The following is a 20599-nucleotide window of genomic DNA, read 5'->3' on the forward strand; positions in this document are numbered from 1 at the left end:
TTAATGGTCGTCATTATCATGAAGTAGCCAGAACCCCGCATATTGTAACTGCTATCAGTTGTTGAATACTTACTCTGTGCTGTGTACTAGGCTCATTTTTTCTATGTCAGTTTTCTTACTTATACATCTTATAACAATTCTTCAAGCAGATATTATCCTAGCTGGTGACTCTGAGAACAACTGGCTGCATTCCCTGTCCCTGTGCTCAGCCTATGCATGGGAAATATTTGGGACTTGGTTAATACATTTTGGAATGATGTTGAATGAGTTCACAATTGACATAGTTGTCTAGGGTCTGCCAAACCATGGACTGCTTCCCCTATCTAGCATAGAGTGCACTTGTTATGCTTAGAATTATGTCCCCTAAATAGTTATGTTTGACTATTAACTCCCAGTACCTGTGAATGTGACCTTATTTGGAAATAAAGTCTTTGTAGATGTAATAAAGTTAAGAGGAGGTCATACTGGATTAGGGGCTACCCCTAATCTTATCAGAACCATAGCAGGTGTTCTTATAAGAAGGTGAACATTTAGACACAAATGAACAGAGGCACACGGAGAGAATTCCACATGGTGATGGAGGCAGAGACTGAAGTAGCACGTGCAGGAGCCAGGAGATGCCAAGGATAGGTGGCAACAACCAGAAGCCAGAAGAGAGGCATGGAGGGACCCTTCTTTAGAGTTTCTGGGGGAGCAAGATCCTGCTGATACTTTGATTTGGGGCTTCTGGCCTTCATAACTGTAACAGAGTACATTTCTGTTTTTTTAATCACTCAGTTTGTGATAATTTGTTAAGTAAGCTCTCGAAAACAAATACAGCACTTTATTCCTTTCTCGGCACAGCAAAATGAAATTTCAGGGCACCCACAGAGAGGGTTTAACACCCCTTATTCTCTTTCAAAAGAGCTTAAAAAGCACCCAGTTATTATTTATACTACTCCCAGTTCTCTGTCTGAAGATGAGACTTTTCAGTCATGCCAATAGTTCTGGGTTTCAGAATTTAAGGGCACACCATGGAGAGATTGCTGGTGAGTTTAGCTAAAGCTCTGCAGCCCCACAGGGTTTCTGTTCCAAATAATAGATGAGAGAAAAGAGAGGCAGAAAATATGAGTACACCTCAATTCCCTCATGTAGAACACTAAGCAGCAGCTTTCTCCCTAAATGTTTCTGTAAAAATATATATTTTAAAACATCATCAGTTAATCTCATGTGCTTCCCAGAAGGGAAAATCATCACGTGTAGTGTTAGAGAGTTTCAACACCTCTCCTCCCCACCAAAAAGGAGACTGTTCTCAGGGGCTTGCCTTCTGAGGGCCCTGTCCCCCTAGACAAGAAGGCTCATGATAGAGGAACAGCCCCTTTTTGTCCTTAAAAAATCTGGGGATGGGAGGGTTGGAGACAGAAAGGGTCCTCCCAGGATCTGAAAACTCAAAGGTTGTCTGCTGCTTTCTCTTTCTACCAAAGTCTTTGAAGACACAGAGAGAAGCTTTCCCTGACTTTCCCATCAGATAATATTCATTGAGGGTTAAATCCTCCAAACAAGTCCATTCATACAATGACTAGGTTTTAATCATGCCAGATGTGCTGCTCAAAACCACAAGCTTAAAAATGCTTTCAGTTTAACGGGACAGAATAAAATGAACAGAGTATTTTTCAAACCTGCCTAGTTCTGGGACAATTGCTGCCAATCAGCCTCACTCCTTGCAATCTCTTTGGACCCAGTATTAACCTTGGGTCTCTGAGGAACTATTTGCTGACTCTCTACACAGCCTGGTATGTATGTTTGCTTCCCAACAGGGCTACTTGAAAGCCCCCATTTGGCCGGAGTCCCCAAATTCCCTCTCATTAGCTCTTGGCCTTCATCCTACTAAGCATGAGATCTGCTGAATAGAATGGCTGCTGTACCCATCCTGACTCTTGCAATGGGAGCTTCTGATTTTGCTGAAGAGAGGGAAAGGGTCTCAAGAGAGCAGTTTGGTTCTCCAAAGGTTCAACTTGGATGAAGTCTGCAAGCAGTAGTCTTCAAGGAATTGCTCAGAAACAAAGTTCTCTTTCATTGCATCATTTAGATTTTAAGGAAAATATGAGCCTCTAAGAGAATTGACTGGGCCAGACTCTAGAGAAATGTTTACATTATCTTGGCTAAACTGTTGGTGATGGTTAGAAGAAGAAGGAATCAATAAATGAAAAGAGAGAAAAAAGAGGAAAATGACTGGATTTATAGGAGCAGCAGCTCTTGCAAATCAGATTTGGAAAAGAGCAAGGAACTACATTTCTATCTTGGAAAAGGGACACTCAGATATCAGTAAGCAATCAGGTCGTGGCCAGTTCAAATATTCTGAAGTGTTCTGATAAGAATTTAATAAGGACCACCTCACACATGCACATGCATGCGTGCGCGCGCACACACACACGCGCGCACACACACACACACACACACATACCTTTCCCTAACTGAAGCATGCAGTTAGGGAATCTCTGGAGTCCAGAAGATGAGTCAGCCTAAATGACTCAGCAAGGAGGAACCAGCACTGAGGTTGTTGGTGGAAACACAGCTGGAGCAAATGCAGATGGGACTGTGAAGACATTGTGTGAGGGCGAGTGAGGATGTGGCTGGAGTTCCTTAGTAGTGACCATCATCCTGTTACCAAAACAATAACATCAACTTCCCAGGAGGAGCCTGAGGCAGGTCGTTTCTGAACCCAAGTCAGTTCACCTCCCAAATGGGTTGATAATGGCAACTTTCCTGCCTACTGACGGGACTCTTGGAAAGATTGTATGAGACAATGGTTGCTAAGGAACTTAGAAAAGTACCAATTTCAAACATGTGGAAAGGATTATAGCATTCTCATGACAAGTTCTCCACCACCTACTGAAGGCACAATGCCTGCTTATGGGAAGAAATGAGGCATCAAAAATTTGAGGTGAGGGCTGGGTGAATCAAGGTACTTGCAGAGTGAATCACTGCAAGCTCAGGTGACTTCGTTATGCAATGTCAGGTGAAAATGTATTTGGTGAAATCGGGTGGAATTTCCCTCGAATCTTGGGATTGTAAGCCAGAAGAGCACCCTGTAGAAGCTGAGTCACAGCGGGGTGAGTTAAAGAGCCCTCAAAGAAGAAATCAGAAGAATTGGATCTCATCCCCAGCATGGCAAAGCCTGTGCCTGTGCCATCAACTCTCTCTGCTTCTATTTGCTCACTTGTAAAATAAAAGTGTTATCTCATAATCTTTTCTGCCAGTAATACTTTGTGAGTGTGTGTGTGCACACATGTATGCATGCAAGGCCCTGCTTTCTGCTGATGCAATGCTTTGAAAAACATCAGCTTCTCTTCTACAACATATACTCTGACATCCATTCAGCTCCCCAATCTCTGCAGCTCCAAAGTGTACTCAAAGAGTCAAGAAGTACAGAGACATCATCCTGATTTGCCAAGTCTGGGCAGGGCACCCCTTCCCCCAGACTCCACCTTTATGGGCTATATAAACTTGGGCAAGTTACTCTCTCTGGGCCTCATGTACTTTATTTGTAAGACAAAGATAGTAACTGTACCTAACTACAGACTTGGAATGAGAGTCCAATAAGATACTTCATACAAATCATTTAGCACAATGCGTGAGTCTTTAAAAAGACTAAAACAACATTCTTCCAGCAATAAACACTATCACAATGTCTATTATCATTCCTGCTATTACTGTCATAGTATTGTATATTCCCGTATCAGGATATATCCCTCCAAATTTCAGCTGTGTGTTTACTTAAATGGAGAAATCCATGAAGGCAAGGATTGGGCCTGTCCCATTCTTCACTTTATCCTCCGTCCTCTGCTGAATACCTGGCTGATGGCAGGTGCTCAATATTTGTCCTGTTAGATGAATGAAGGGCGTAAAGTAGACGTTCTCCACCCTGGCTGCACATCAGAGTCACCTGGATACATTTTAAAATCCTGATGTCTACCCCCATCTCCAGAAATTCTGATTTAATTGATAAAGATTAGGACCCTGGCATTAACAGTTTTTAAAGGGTCCCCAGAGTCTCTAGTTGGCAGGAGGAGGTGAAGCTCACTTGTATAGAGCCTCAAAGATTAGTCACGCCATTGATTTCCAAACTTTTCCTTTTATAATAAAACCATTTTTTTCCACAACAAAGTCTTAGATTGAAATTTACTTCAATAAAGAGAATGATGCAGCATCCTCTGGTAGAAGTGCTGGAGGTGGGCCCTGGGGCTCTCCATCCAATTGTGTGGGTCCAAGGTGGACCATAAAGCCCACAAGCCCTGGGAGACACAACTTCCTAGGATTCGAACTGTCCTCTTCTGAGCTCTAAGCAGTATCTTCTCACTGCACTGCACTGCCAGCCTTGCTGACTCCTCACGTAACATGATACTATCCTCACCCTGAAACTTGGACTAAGACATACTGCAACTGTTTTCCTTTTACAGCCAAATTCAGACACTCAGCTCCCAGTGAAAATCATTCCCAGGCCTTGTGGATTGAGGAGAGAAAAAAACCGCTTAAAATATATAAATAATTCAAGGCTGAGTTTATTCATGATGCTGTGTTTTCTCCAGGCAGCAGTTTGTATAATCTCTCTTATACTGCCAGTTGGGCAGCCTCCGTAGCATTTATTACTGCAGACAACCCGTTAGAAGCTGTTTTGATTTATACATCTACATTCTATTACAGAGGTAAGTTTAACAGTACACTGCAGTTTCTGCTGCTGACATTGTAGGAGGGGAAAGAAAAAGAAAAAAAAAGACAGTGGAGTAAAGAATAGGAAATTATTTCTGCCACTCCAGAGGACAGCAAGAAAAATGGGCCTGATATTTTAATGACATATTTAATTAGTTATCTGGAACACAGACACACACATACTACATTCACATACAACAACATATGTTTATTGCATCATTATGTCTTCATAAGAGAGCAAATGTTTATTGAACATCTACTAAGTGCCAACTTACTCTGTTAGGTCAGAAGGATATATTGGTGAATAAACAAGACAGTTGTTTGTCTCCTGTTATTATTGTGTGCTATCGCCAAACAATGTTTCCCCAACAATGCTTAGCCCGGCGTTGATACATGATCGATACTTGATGCCTGTTGAGTGAATGAATTCAAAATGATAAATAAGATGAAGTTATATTGCAACTGTTCACTTATCTGTCCTCATGGCAATGCTACACAAGATGAACCACACAAAACCTCATGCAACAATAAGCCTTTATTGTTCATGCATTGAGGATGTTAGGCTGGTTGGCTCTGCTCATCTGTGCTCATCACCCAAATAGCTCAGAAATGGCTTGCAGTCCACTGATCAGTTCAGGCTTCTGCTGGGTCCAGTGGGATGACTCAGCTCTGCTCCATGTGTTTCTCATCCTTCAGCAAGCTACAGCCCAGCATGTTCTTAAGGCCAGGATGGAGAGACAGAGAGTAAGTGTAATAGAAACACATGGGCCTTTTAAAGTCTAGACTTGGAACTAGGAAACCATTACTTCTGATACACTTGATGAAACAAGTCACAGAGCCAGCCCACATTCAAGACATGGGTAAAAGAGTCCATCTTTAGCATGAAGATCTGCAAAGTCACATAGCAGAGACAAGGCTAAAGAAATTAAGAATTGAAACCACCTTTGCAATCTGCCACAGGAACCCAGCAAATTAGAGAAAAGGCAGTAATGAAAACCCATTTCTCAAATGAAATCTATTGCCTTTTCCAGTACCCAAGTGTATCCCCACCCAGCCCCTGAACAAGGCTCTTTGGTGAGTTTAGGGAAGATGCAGATATCTCTCTGAGAATAGTTCACTGTGTCCTGAACATCCTCCCCTCTTTGACCCTAGGTCTTCACCCAGGCCCTACCTGGGGTTGACACCTGACTGTGATCCATTGTCCTTGCTTGCCCTAGTTCTTCCTGCTCCATTTTAACCCATCACGTTAGGACACAGAATGTGTTTATAGTACAATGATGAGACAGTATTGTAGCTACCATATATTGGGAGCTTACCATGTGTCAGGGCCTGTGCTGAAGAGCTTTGCTTACATTATCTCATTTAATTCTTATAATGACTCTATGAGTTAGTTGTAATTATCCCTCCTTTACCGCTAAAAAAGAATATTCACAATACTGAAAGAGATTAAGTAACTTGTCCAAGGTTTCACAGCTGGTTATTAATCAAGCCAGGTTTCAGCCCTAATTTATCTGAATGCAAAGTCCATGTTCTTAATCACTATGCTATGCTCCCCCTTCCTTAAACCGGTAATTCTACTTCACTAAACCATTATGCTTACATTGGTAAAGAAGTACTTCCTTAAAGCCAAGAGATCATGATATTCTGCCCGGTCCCCTCCTATGAGACACTGGAAAAAAAGGGTTGAAGTTCCCACAACAATTTGAATTATTTTCCCCTAGAGAGAAGAGGTTGGAGGGTGGGAAGGGCAGGTCATTATGTTTTCAGTCTTGTTCAATTTCTACCAGTTTCCACCAGAATATCCTAGGCTTGTTAGAGTTAGTACCAATGATATCATAGATCATAGATTCCATCAGGAAGAAGAGGGATTATACAAAGACTTAGTGGTGCTTATTGGTATAACATGCACTAGGTTAAATCCAACTGGCCCAAAAAGAAATGGAATATATGATCTCATTTGCATATTATCTCTCTTTGCATAATCCCAGGTCAGGAAGGAGGCTGGCTCTGGATGAAAGAGAAGCATGAGAATTCCATCCACACTATTGCAAAAGCTTCAAGTTCCTACAGCAGCACCTTAATGTGGACCAATGGGAGAATGTAACCCAGTGGAATAAATGGAAGCTTATTCCAAAGCCAAGCCGTAGAAAGGCACCAAATTTCCCACAGATTGTCTGTTCAATCCCCAGCATCGACAGAGTAATGTCCAGCCTCCCTCCTCACCTCCACTTGATATTTACACCCAACGAACAATTGTCAAATGGAAATCTACTGCTTAGTTTATGGGTTTTAGGGCTTGTGACAGTTCCACTGTAGATCCCTAATCAAAGTTGGATTCAAGAGCATGGCTTAGGTTTAAAGCCTTGCGAGGAGCAAGCTTAGGCATGCTGGAGAAGAAAGATACATAACCAGTCAACAGCACAACTTGGTTCACTGAGCCAGAAAACTGCACAGGTGAGAATGACAAACCTGCTTCACCCCACTCAAGAGGGAGTTCAGTGGGCACTGACTTACACTGAGGATGGATGGAATCCTCAGTATGAAATGTTTACTAAGTCAGCAAAAATGATGAAAGAGAGCTGATTATGTTCAAGCACAAGAAGAAGTGGAGATTAGAATCCTGCTTTTAAAGTACAGTGAAGGCCGGGCACGGTGGCTCATGCCTGTAATCCCAGCACTTTGGGGGGCTGAGGTGGGTGGATCACCAGAGGTCGGGAGTTCGAGACCAGCCTGACCAACATGGAGAAACCCCATCTCTACTAAAATTACAAAAATTAGCTAGGCTTGATGGCACATGCCTATAATCACAGCCATTTGGGAGGCTGAGGCAGGAGAATTGCTTGAACCCCAGGAGGCAGAGGTTGTGGTAAGTTGAGATCATGCCATTGCACTCCAGCCTGGGCAACAAGAGTGAAACTGCCTCAAAAAAAAATTAAAATTAAAAAATAAAGTGCAGTGAACTCACTCACTAATAAACATGTTCCAGAAAGTGCTAAGTCTGGATCAATCCGACTGGCAATCCCTCCCTCCTTGAGACAGAGTGAGTGAGGGGGTAGGAAGAGGAACATACTCTTCGTCCTCAGCATCCCTCCCATGAAGAGGATGGGCAGAAGTCACCTAAACCTTGAAAAGATGCTATACTATGAAGAAATGGACATCAGCATGGCATCTCTCAGCAAAGCCAAGGGAAGGGTTGCTAATCCTGAAGACCACAAAAAACCAGCCAGGTGTATGAGAAAGCAGAGAGGAATAAGCTAGTAGGATTGAGGGGCAGCCTGTTCATTGTAGCTTTTGCCTCCTGGGAAGCCAACCTGTCTTTCAGGCACAGCTATAAAGTGTGGGAGCAAAGTTGGGTCCATGAGAGAATTCAGAGGCATAGCTAGAGGAGCAGATGCCAGAGGGGTCTGCAGATGAGGCAGTAGCTGAGGTGTGAGCCAAATGAGATGCAAAGGACCAGAAAGAGGAGGGAGGAGATCACCAGAGAGGACAAAAGGGAGGTGGTGGGGACTCACTCGACATAGGACATCTTCCCTTGCAGGTGGATTTCTACCTCCCCTGGAGGGCTCAGGCCAGGGTAGAATGGACAGTGTCCAAAGGATGCTTAATGAACTCCTCATTTTGATTTCTTTGTTCTATGAAGGCATGTGCAACTGCATTAGTATGCTCAGCAAAAGGCCTCCTTTTGTTGTGGCAGGTGCTGCAGGAATTCAGAACAGCTGATGTTTCATAAAATGATGAGCCTGCAGAGAGCCCTGGGAGGTCAGAAAACCCAAGCCCCTGCCTCTCACATCTGTTCTATCAGTGGAATGGTGCTGCAGTTTTAAAATCATGTTTATTGTACTTCATCTTCTTATTTTAAGAGAGATACACTGGGTGCACTTTTGTTGGAGAAAAGGTGAAGCAAGCAGTAAAGCACAGAGAAAACGGGAAAAACAGTTTCTAATCTTACAGCCCATTGGCAGCCACTGTTAATATTTCAGCAAAGCCCTTGCTACACTTTCTCTCTCTCACCCATGGGGTATGGGTGTGGTATGTGTGTGTGTGTGTTGTAAGTATATGAAAAGAAAGTGGGAATTTTTCTGTTATTCCAGAATTAACAAATGAAACTGTGAACAAAGAGGCATTAAGTGCTACACATTCTAAATAAAGCCAAACACCTTCCTTGAGTCTTTCCATGAGGTATATAATCCAGCAATCCTACTTCTGCATATGTATCTAAAGAAATCGAAATCAGTATCTTGAAAAGATACCTGTACTCCCATATTCATTGCAGCATTATTCATAATAGCTGAGATATGGAAACTCTATGTCCACTGAGGGATGAATGGATAAAGAAATTGTGGTATATACATGCAATGGAATATTTTCAGTCTTAATAAAGAAGGAAATCCTGCCATCCGTGACAACATGTATGGAACTGTAGGAGATTATGCTAAGTGATATAAGTCAGGCATAGGAAGACAAATAATGCATGACCTCACTTAAACATGAAATTTAAAATAGCCAAACTCATAGAAGCAGACAGTAGGATGATGCTGCCAGGGGCTGGTTCAGGGGCAGGCAGGAATGGGGAGACATTGGTCAAAGGGACAAAGTTTTGTTATTTAGGATAAATAAGTTCTGTATATCTAATGTAAAGCATAGTAACTATAGCTAAAAATACAATATTATATTTTTTTAATTTGCTAAGAGTGTAGGCTTACTTTAAGTGTTCTACCACCAAAAAAAAATTATTATTATAGTAAAAAGAACTAAAAGAAACTTTGAGAGGTGATGGATATGTCAGTCTTTTACCTTGGTGGTGGTGATGGTTTCACAGCTGTATATGTATCCTCAAACTCGTAAAGTTGTAAAAATTAAATATGTACAGCCTTTTACATGTCAATCATACCTCAATAAAGTGGTTTTTAAAAAGAGGTGGCTGAACCTCACTGCTACCTGCAGCCATAATTCAGCAACACCACCAACCACCACCTTGCATTCTGTAAAAGTAGACTGCAGAAAGGGGCCATCTATGATTGCTGGGTGGAAATGCTGGTCTAGAGCACATCTGAGAGCTAAACAGAGGGTCTTCCTAAATAATAATTCATAAAGATCGGGAACACTTTCAAGAAGGGAATGCTGATTTCTCATTCCCATTGAGCACCTGAGTAGAATGTAGCCTTGTTGATTTGCTCTATTCCTAAGGAAAATAGAGCCTCACTGAGAGAGCGGGTCAGAGGGAGACCATCCATGGAGCAGCCTGTTCCTTCAGTTGTCATGGCAGAAAGGCGCCCACCTTCTGGAGGTCAAGTGGACACTGAAGAAAAGACTCACACAAGCATGTGGGCTGCCAAGGAGGAGGACCCAAGCAGCAGGAGGCTGAGAATGAACCACAAGGAGGCATCTGAGAGAGGGCTGGGATCTGGAGTTACATCTTCTTTCTGCAGTTGAGAGGAGGCTCAGAAAAGTGACCAAGCACTGACCATGAGGGAGCCACAGAGATGGAAACCTACCAGAGAGGGCTGTAAGGAGCTTCAGTGTGAGCCAGAAAAAGAAAACCACTAATAGAGTGCACTGTGCCTGCCATGAGTTAAATAAGCAATGCCTGCCCTTGGCCTCTTTCTCCTCCATTCACCCACACACCACAGCACCTATCTCTATGTGAGGGGGTGAGGAGGACTGTTCCCAGAGAAAGGATACAAGAAGAAGGGTAAAGAGCGACAAGGTCCCTCCCAACCACCTCCCCCAAGCCTCAAGCCCAGATAGCACTGGAGTGACAGGAAAAGATGAGACTGGTCTCTTAAGCCAGAAGAACTTGTGCAACCAAGGGGAATGGGAAATTATGAAATCTGCTACACTATGAATGAGAGATTTAATACAGGATTATTGGGAACAGGGACTAGGGAAAAAATCCTTTGATGTTTGTAACTCAGCAAGTTTATATACTTCAATAAACCCAAAATACACACATACACACACACACACACACACACACCTGCATATACACATACAATTTTTTAAATCCAGTCAAAGTAAAATATAGCCAAAAGCTACTTTATTTTTTCACACCCTGCCTTTCTTCCTTGATCTTGTGATCCTCCCTTCAGTGAAATTAAAGAATTTAAACTTAAACCTGGTGAAACTTTACATTATTTTGAGCCTTGAGAGGAATGTGGCTATGTGGCCTGGATCATGTGTAGCATACAGCTGCAACTTCTGCTTCTCCAATCATAGATTAAATCCCTTAGTTATTCTTGTACTATGGACGATTAGGAAACACCAAAAGGTATGAGAGATAGGACGATTAGGAAAGACCAAAAGGCATGAGAGATAGGACCCCAGGAATCTATTACCCCTCCTTATGGAATGTTAAAGCAATCTACCTTGGAATGTAGGAAGCTGTAACCAATGAAATCACTGTAACATATGTATTGGTCTTTTAAGAAAAATATTGCGACTGTTAAATTTCCCCATCTCTGCCTATGTAAGTGAAAGCCTTAATTTCCCTACTTTGGAACACTGACTCATTCTTTTGGAATCCGTGTTTCCTCCTGGGTTGCTACCCTGAAGTTTTGCACTTGAATAAACTCTGTCCTTAATCATATTTTCTGAATCTCATTATTTAAGATTGATGCTTCTCAGCACTTGCATGAAATCTCATGCAATTTCCATCATTTCTCTATTCACTTTCACATATAAAAAAGTTCATACTCTCTCTCTCATCCAACTTAAAGCTCTTCTCCACTCCACAGTGCATACGTGCCTTAGGCTGGGAACCTGAGTGAGGAAGGACATTGTGGTTTCAAGGCAGGTTTCTTCACTCTCACTTGCTTCCTCGATCCAAATTGTCCCTCCCTTTCTAACTGTTGTTTATAACTCTCTAAAGAGATTAAAGGGCATGGTGGCTTTGTAACATGTCAACTTAGCTAAGCGGGAACTCAATTCCCAGAGTGTCATCTCCATGAGGTTCCAGGTTGAAGAGGCTATTAGAAAAATGCACAAGAGATATAAAAGACCATAGTGAAGAAGCAGCCATGCTTAGCAACTTCAAGTCTGTGTAGGGTGCTAGACACTGGCAGCGCATGCATGTGGCAGCTCATTGATCTGCCAGCTTGTGTTGCTGGTATGGGGCAGCACCTAGGCTTACAGCTCCTACATTGCATTGCGGTGTGGGGCAGGACCTGGGCTTACAGCTCCTAGAGTGTATTGCTACTTTGGGGCAGCTCCTGAGCTTGTAGCTCCTCTAGCTCTCCCTGGATCTCTTCCTTCAGCTCTTCAAGCCCTGGGTCAGGTATATGTGCAACTCCATGTGAAGAGTACCTGTTTCCCCATTAAGTTTGGAGGCAGTGGGAGACAGACAAATGCTTCAGCTTGTTTTGGTGGAATCCAGTACCTCTCATGGGTTTCCCTCGTTCTCCCAACTCCCTGTCCATCTCCCCTCTCAGCTGCTGGCTTGGGTGACCTATAGTGACTTCAGGCTCAACATCAGACACAGATCACCAGTCTTGCATGACATTCCCAGCAGCTCCCATAACAGTGTAAGATCTAATTCCTACTCATAGTGGTTCTGCTTCTCTGATTGAGCCCTAATTGATACTAAATTATAAAGAGCATCTAATAAAGATACTCTTTAAATTTATACATATTTCTTGATAAAGAAGAACCAATTCCTGCTGCTTCAGTGCTTGCAGTAGCTGGGCGTGCACAACAGTCTTTCAGGCCCTGCCTTCCTTTCCACTTACACATTATCTCATTTGGTCACTTCATCTCTCCAGGTAGCATCCTCTTAGAAAACTTTTACAGTGCAGCCTATAACTAGCTCCCTTCCATAAAGTACACTCCTGGCATACCAGGAACACACATAAATCTTAGGCCAACTAAATTCTGCAACATCATAACTTCCCAACATAGTCCTCTATAAACATTTTCAATCCAAGATCAGGTACTGGTGCTTATGTTCCCCAAATACCAAGAGAAACATATTAAGTTCTCCAGTTAGTTTTCTTTGGCAAATTGCTGTTTAGTAAATACATCTTCCCCACATGGTAGAGTTTATTTTTCCAGTCTCATTGATGTAGAGCAAGCCATCTGACTTGTTTTGGCTAATCAATTATGGAAAGAAGCAACATTGTGCCAATTCTGAGCCAAGATCTTAAGAGACACTACATCTTTCAGCTAATTCTTATATTTATCCAACCATGTCCTGGGCAACCACTGGTTGCAGAGAAACAAGACACAGGGAACAGACTGAAACCCAATCTGCATCTAGGAACAAGCCTGACGAAACCACAGTCTGAACTAGAGCTGTCAAGACGAGCTCAGCTTAGATCTTCCAAACTGCAGCCTGCCTGCGACTTCATGAAAATAAATGTTTATTTTAATAATAAGATTAACGAGACAGAAAGTTAACAAGGATATCCAGGAATTGAACTCAGCTCTGCACAAAGTGGACCTAATAGACATCTACAGAACTCTCCACCCCAAATCAACAGAATATACATTTTTTTCAGCACCACACCACACCTATTCCAAAATTGACCACATAGTTGGAAGTAAGGCTGTCCTCAGCAAATGTAAAAGAACAGAAATTATAACAAACTGTCTCTCAGACCACAGTGCAATCAAACTAGAACTCAGGATTAAGAAACTCACTCAAAACTGCTCAACTACATGGAAACTGAACAACCTGCTCCTGAATGACTATTGGGTACATAATGAAATGAAGGCAGAAATAAAGATGTTCTTTGAAACCAATGAGAACAAAGACACAACATACCAGAATCTCTGGGACACATTCAAAGCAGTGTGTAGAGGGAAATTTATGGCACTAAATGCCCACAAGAGAAAGCAGGAAAGATCCAAAATTGACACCCTAACATCACAATTAAAAGAACTAGAAAAGCAAGAGCAAACACATTCAAAAGCTAGCAGAAGGCTAGAAATAACTAAAATCAGAGCAGAACTGAAGGAAATAGAGACACAAAAAACCCTTCAAAAAATTAATGAATCCAGGAGCTGGTTTTTTGAAAAGATCAACAAAATTGATAGACCGCTAGCAAGACTAATAAAGAAGAAAAGAGAGAAGAATCAAATAGACACAATAAAAAATGATAAACGGGATATCACCACTGATAACACAGAAATACAAACTACCATCACAGAATACTACAAACACCTCTACGCAAACAAACTAGAAAATCTAGAAGAAATGGATAAATTCCTCAGCACATACACCCTCCCAAGACTAAACCAGGAAGAAGTTGAATCTCTGAATAGACCAATAACAGGCTCTGAAATTGTGGCAATAATCAATAGCTTACCAACCAAAAAGAGTCCAGGACCTGATGGATTCACAGCCAAATTCTACCAGAGGTACAAGGAGGAACTGGTACCATTCCTTCTGAAACTATTCCAATCAATAGAAAAAGAGGGAATCCTCCCTAACTCATTTTATGAAGCCAGCATCATCCTGATACTAAAGCCTGGCAGAGACACACCAAAAAAGAGAATTTTAGACCAATATCCTTCATAAACATTGATGGAAAAATCCTCAATAAAATACTGGCAACTCAAATCCAGCAGCACATCAAAAAGCTTATCCACCATGATCAAGTGGGCTTCATCCCTGGAATGCAAGGCTGGTTCAACATAGGCAAATCAATAAATGTAATCCAGCATATAAACAGAACCAAAGACAAAAACACATGATTATCTCAATAGATGCAGAAAAGGCCTTTGACAAAATTCAACAACGCTTCATGCTAAAAACTCTCCATAAATTAGGTATCGATGGGACGTATATCAAAATAATAAGAGCTATGTATGACAAACCCACAGCCAATATCATACTGAATGGGCAAAAACTGGAAGCATTCCCTCTGAAAACTGGCACAAGACAGGGATGCCCTCTCTCACCACTCCTATTCAACATAGCGTTGGAAGTTCTGGCCAGGGCAATTAGGCAGGAGAAGGAAATAAAGGGTATTCAATTAGGAAAAGAGGAAGTCAAATTGTCCCTGTTTGCAGATGACATGATTGTATACCTAGAAAACCCCATCGTCTCAGCCCAAAATCTCCTTAAGCTGATAAGCAACTTCAGCAATGTCTCAGGATACAAAATCAATGTACAAAAATCACAAGCATTCTTATACACCAATAACAGACAAACAGAGAGCCAAATCATGAGTGAACTCCCATTCACAATTGCTTCAAAGAGAATAAAATACCTAGTAATCCAACTTACAAGGGACGGGAAGGACCTCTTCAAGGAGAACTACAAACCACTGCTCAATGAAATAAAAGAGGATACAAACAAACGGAAGAACATTCTATGCTCATGGGTTGGAAGAATCAATATCGTGAAAATGGCCATACTGCCCAAGGTAATTTATAGATTCAATGCCATCCCCATCAAGCTACCAATGACTTTCTTCACAGAATTGGAAAAAACTAAAGTTCATATGGAACCAAAAAAGAGCCCCTATCGCCAAGTCAATCCTAAGCCAAAAGAACAAAGCTGGAGGCATCATGCTACCTGACTTCAAACTATACTACACGGCTACAGTAACCAAAACAGCATGGCACTGGTACCAAAACAGAGATATAGATCAATGGAACAGAACAGAGCCCTCAGAAATAACGCCGCATATCTCCAACTATCTGATCTTTGACAAACCTGACAAAAACAAGCAATGGGGAAAGGATTCCCTATTTAATAAATGGTGCTGGGAAAACTGGCTAGCCATATGTAGAAAGCTGAAACTGGATCCCTTCCTCACACCTTACACAAAAATTAATTCAAGATGGATTAAAGACTTACATGTTAGACCTAAAACCATAAAAACCCTAGAAGAAAACCTAGACATTACCATTCAGGACATAGGCATGGGCAAGGACTTCATGTCTAAAACACCAAAAGCAATGGCAACAAAAGCCAAAATTGACAAATGGGATCTGATTAAACTAAAGAGCTTCTGCACAGCAAAAGAAACTACCATCAGAGTGAACAGGCCACCTACAAAATGGGAGAAAATTTTCTCAACCTACTCATCTGACAAAGGGCTAATATCCAGAATCTACAATGAACTCAAACAAATTTACAAGAAAAAAACAAACAACCCCATCAAAAACTGGGCGAAGGACATGAACAGACACTTCTCAAAAGAAGACATTTATGCAGCCAAAAAAACACATGAAAAAAATGCTCATCATCACTGGCCATCAGAGAAATGCAAATCAAAACCACAGTGAGATATCATCTCACACCAGTTAGAAGGGCGATCATTAAAAAGTCAGGAAACAACAGGTGCTGGAGAGGATGTGGAGAAATAGGAACACTTTAACACTGTTGGTGGGACTGTAAACTAGTTCAACCATTGTGGAAGTCAGTGTGGCGATTCCTCAGGGATCTAGAACTAGAAATACCATTTGACCCAGCCATCCCATTACTGGGTATATACCCAAAGGACTATAAATCATGCTGCTATAAAGACACATGCACACGTATGTTTATTGCGGCACTATTCCCAATAGCAAAGACTTGGAGCCAACCCAAATGTCCAACAACGATAGACTGGATTAAGAAAATGTGGCACATATACACCATGGAATACTATGCAGCCTTAAAAAAATGATGAGCTCATGTCCTTTGTAGGAACATGGATGAAACTGGAAATCATCATTCTCAGTAAACTATCTCAAGGACAAAAAACCAAACACCGCATGTTGAAAAGAAACATGGACACAGGAAGGGGACATAAACGGGACTCTGGGGTGGGGGAGGGGTACCTAATGCTAAATGACAAGTTAATGGGTGCAGCACACCAACAGGGCACATGTATACATATGTAACAAACCTGCATATTGTGCATATGTACCCTAAAACTTTAAGTATAATAATAATAAAATAAAATTTAAAAAATAAAATAAAATAAAAATAGAAATTCTAATTAAAAAGCAATAAGATTATGAGATTGTTTGTTACACAGCATTATGATGGTGATAGCTCATTGGGACACTTTGCTTATATTGTAGTGAGAAGGAAGTATTTGCCTCCAGTAATTCTCCCCAGATCATTTTCCCAGATATCCAATCTCCTATCAATTCTCAGCATCCTTTACATTGAGGTGGGTGATGAGCTGATGCTGAGACAAGCAGCTGTGTGATGTCTTCCTTGCAAATGCTTAATTGATGGCTTGGCACATCATTTTAGAAAATGAGAAGATTTGGGCACTTATTGTTTAGTTTGGGCACTGGAGTTAAATCTGAGATGATAGAGTAAGTTATGTTTACTATTCTCTTTCACACATACAAAATTTGGATCATACTATATGTGTAGATCTACAACCTGACTGCTTTCACTTAAAAATAGATTGCAACATTTTTCTATGACACTCAATTTTCTTCTAGGCCTTCAATTTTCTCTTTCTTTGATAAACTATTAGAGAATAAATGAGAATATCAAGTGGAGTAAGAATGGCAGAATTATGCACTTGGGCCCTTCCCACCTGCATTTGTAGGGTTTTCCCTGGGCATTCTGAGTGTTTATGTAAACCGAGAGAACCTCAGTGTTACCCACTTGTAACTGAGGTTCTCTCGGTCTACATAAGCACTCAGAATTCCCAGGGAAATATGAGGTTGTGCCACTTGTTTCTTTTGTTTCCCCATTTGGTTAAGACTAGGTACAAACACATAGTCAATGATAATAAATCAATTAAGTTACACTGAATTAAATGGAAATAAAATATATTGAATTGAATTGAACTGTAAAGAAAACAAAAAAAGAGGTGTAATATTAGTCTGCACTAAATCCAGCATGAAGAGTCTCCTAAAACAAAATGTGGCGGGTGTTTTTAAAGAAGATTTATTTTTACTCTCAATAAATTAGGAAAAGGAGTAAAGAAAAACATCCTCCAAATGTTTAGAGGTTTCTCTCTTCATCCCACACCAGGTCTTTAGATCTTTAAAGGGAAAAAAAGAAGTTTATGACAAATGATTTATTTTGCTAAAATAATAAAGTTAATTTACATCTCCAAAGGGCATTATAGATGAAATTGCAATATTTCCAAATTTTTACTCTTTTTTTCACTCTACCACTACTCCCAAAGAAAAAACTATTGTCTTGAAAGTTTTTCAAAATATCCTATCACCCTACCTTTGTCCTTGGTCATTTCCAACCATGCAGAGCTTTTCATGTCAGGACCATCAACATGAAAATGCATGGCTATTCTCAAAAGATGTTTTTCTAAGCCTACATATTCACTGTAAAGCATCTGAGAATCCTCTAGAGTGAATGTTCATAAGCACAATAGAGTTGGAATTGATGGTCTTGAACTCTTACCTTTCTACACTGATCTTCAGGAACTGTAATGTGAAACGCACAAAGCTTCCCTCAACAGCTACTATACAACCGTGGTAGTGTTAATAATAACAACTATCAATCAATTATACAAGCTAGACATGACTCCATCATTTAACTCTCATGACCAACCATACTCTGTGAAAGAGACTCTTAACATCTGAACCATATAGATGAGCAAAGGGAGGGGTTAATGACTTGTCTAACAGAACAAGGACAGTAACTGATGGCGCCAACAATGATATTCTTGCTTCTGACTCCAAAATCCACACTCTTAAGTTCTGTGCCTGAAACCCTACCTCTCTTTGAGAGAGAAGAATAATAATATTAGCTATCATTTATTAAGCTTTTCTGATTAGGCCCTACCTTACTTGTTGCTTATAGATATACTCAATTTGAACTTATTCCACATTAGCATCCAAAAAATGCCACATCATTTATTAGTCGAAATCGAGTAAAGTTCATCTGTGAGCTCACAGTGGGAAGAATGGCAGGAAGCCCAGTAGACGTCAGTAGTGAGGGGCTCCTCCTCCTCTCTACGCTTAAATAAGCACACCATCATAGTTCCTGGCCCGAACATTTGGGAATGGGCCCTGTAGACATCACCTTATCTATGTTACTTCTAAATTGTACTGCCCAGGGTCTGGCCTCCATGGGTTTGCAACTGGCCACACCCTATCCAGGGTAATACATGTCAACAGTCCCCAGGCCTCTGCCATTTTCAGAAACTCCAAACCCCTTTTATCTTCCAAGGCAGATAAATACCCAGCATCAGTGTATATGCTAGTGTTAGGAAACCAATCTTCTGGGGTTAGTGCTGAAGAACTAACACCTTCTACCAGGTTCAGGCTTAAAGGCCTGAAAAAGCTACTTTAGGAATTTGAACACACCAAGGGAATCTTCCATCCACCACGAAGAGAAAAAAGAAAAAATATATATGTGTAAAGGAACTACATTATGCCATACACTTTGCCATGTCCTGCTCTACTTCGCCTACAAAACTGCAAGGTAAAGATTATTATAATTGGTTTTTAAGATGAGTAAACAAAATATTAGAGAAGTTTTTTTTTTTTTAAGTCCCTAAATCGTACAGCTGTTTCACTCTTTGCAGACAGCCTGAGGAAAACTTGTAGCTAATCTTAATAATAATTACCATTTCTCGTGCTCTTAGTCTGCACCAAGGCAGTATACTAAGCACTTTATATCCATTAGTTTCCATAACAATTCTATAACTTACTTCATTATCTCCACCTAAGAATGAGAACCAGTGGAGCTCAGAGAAGCTAAGTCCTTTGCCCAGGGCCACACATCTGAGAATGAGGGAGTCCAGATGTGAGCCCCTATGTTAGAAGTCAAAGTCGGATCCTTAACCCCAGCACAGCACTGCCTCCCCTCAAGGCTTTCAAGGGGAAGTGTGTCCCCAAAATGACTGGGACTGTAGGGGAGATAGGTGGATAGAGCAGGCAGGAAGAAAAGTGGAAAATACCAGCTAGTATTCCTGGTGCTCTCTGCACCTTACCACTGGAGCCCAGGGTACTCATTTTACAGGAATGACTCACAGGACAAAAGAGCAGAGGCCTTGCTTACTTTGTTTTGCAAACCATACCCTGTAGAATGAGAATAATTATTAGTCATCTGCAGGCCTTGTGATGCTGGTAGCTTAGTCATTGAATAACTATTATAGATCACACATTCCTATTCCTTTGGATAGAGTCTCAAGCCACCTACACAATCCTTAAACAACTTCTCAAAGTCCCTTGAGCAGGGGGTGGCGGCAGACACACTCTCCAGAAGCTATGCATTCTTCCTACTGAGAGATGGACACCTTGTGGCCAGTAGCATAATGAGAAGTCTTTCAGCAGAATGAACAGGCATCCTTCTCCTGCTTTCAATGACCCACACACTCTTCAAATTGTCCTTCCAGCAAGACAAGATACTCCAAACTGTTTTAAGTCTTCCTTGGGGGCATAGGAGTTTCGTGTCAACTAGGTTTGGTTTACATTTATGAGAGATGCTGCCTCATGTGAATGAGATAGGAAAAGAAAATACAGCAGGCAAAAGAGTGGGTAAAGGTACCAAATTCTAATAAAAATGATATGAACACATATGTGCATGCCCATATGCACACACACACATGCGCGCGCGCACACACACACACACACACCATTTAATACCTTAATGAAAAATAAGAGTCACAGCAATCTGGTGAATAACTTATTTATTTTGTTTTCCATTTTGAATTCTAAGAGTGGAGCTACTGAGATGACTAAAACAGTTGCTGTCCTTAAAGAACTCAAAGCTTAGTGGGAAGACAGAAACAACATTAATACAATAAAACCAAAGAGGTTATTATGAAAGCTCAGAGGAGACACATCCAAACCAAATGGAGTTGAAGGTTAGGCAGAGGATGAGAAAGATTTCCTTGAGGCAATGAGAGGAAAGCTGAGCATTTTTTAACACACACCTGTCCAAAGTAGAAACTGTTAATGCAGTACCCTGGCAATCTAGATGAGCTGGCCCCATGATTGAGGATATCATTCATATATATTATAGCAGTAAAGATGCTTTGAG

At 41.1% G+C, this 20599-nt stretch overlaps 1 long non-coding RNA gene across 1 annotated transcript in view; it reads right to left on the reverse strand.

Annotated features, from left to right (window-relative positions):
* LOC116456862 (uncharacterized) overlaps positions 1 to 20599 on the reverse strand; it is a 254743-nt gene that overhangs the window by 5736 nt on the left and 228408 nt on the right. The gene's annotated exons all lie outside the window — the stretch shown is intronic.

The sequence above is a fragment of the Hylobates moloch genome, unplaced genomic scaffold, assembly GCF_009828535.3.
Source record: "Hylobates moloch isolate HMO894 unplaced genomic scaffold, HMol_V3 SCAFFOLD_17, whole genome shotgun sequence".
Taxonomy (NCBI): domain Eukaryota; kingdom Metazoa; phylum Chordata; class Mammalia; order Primates; family Hylobatidae; genus Hylobates; species Hylobates moloch.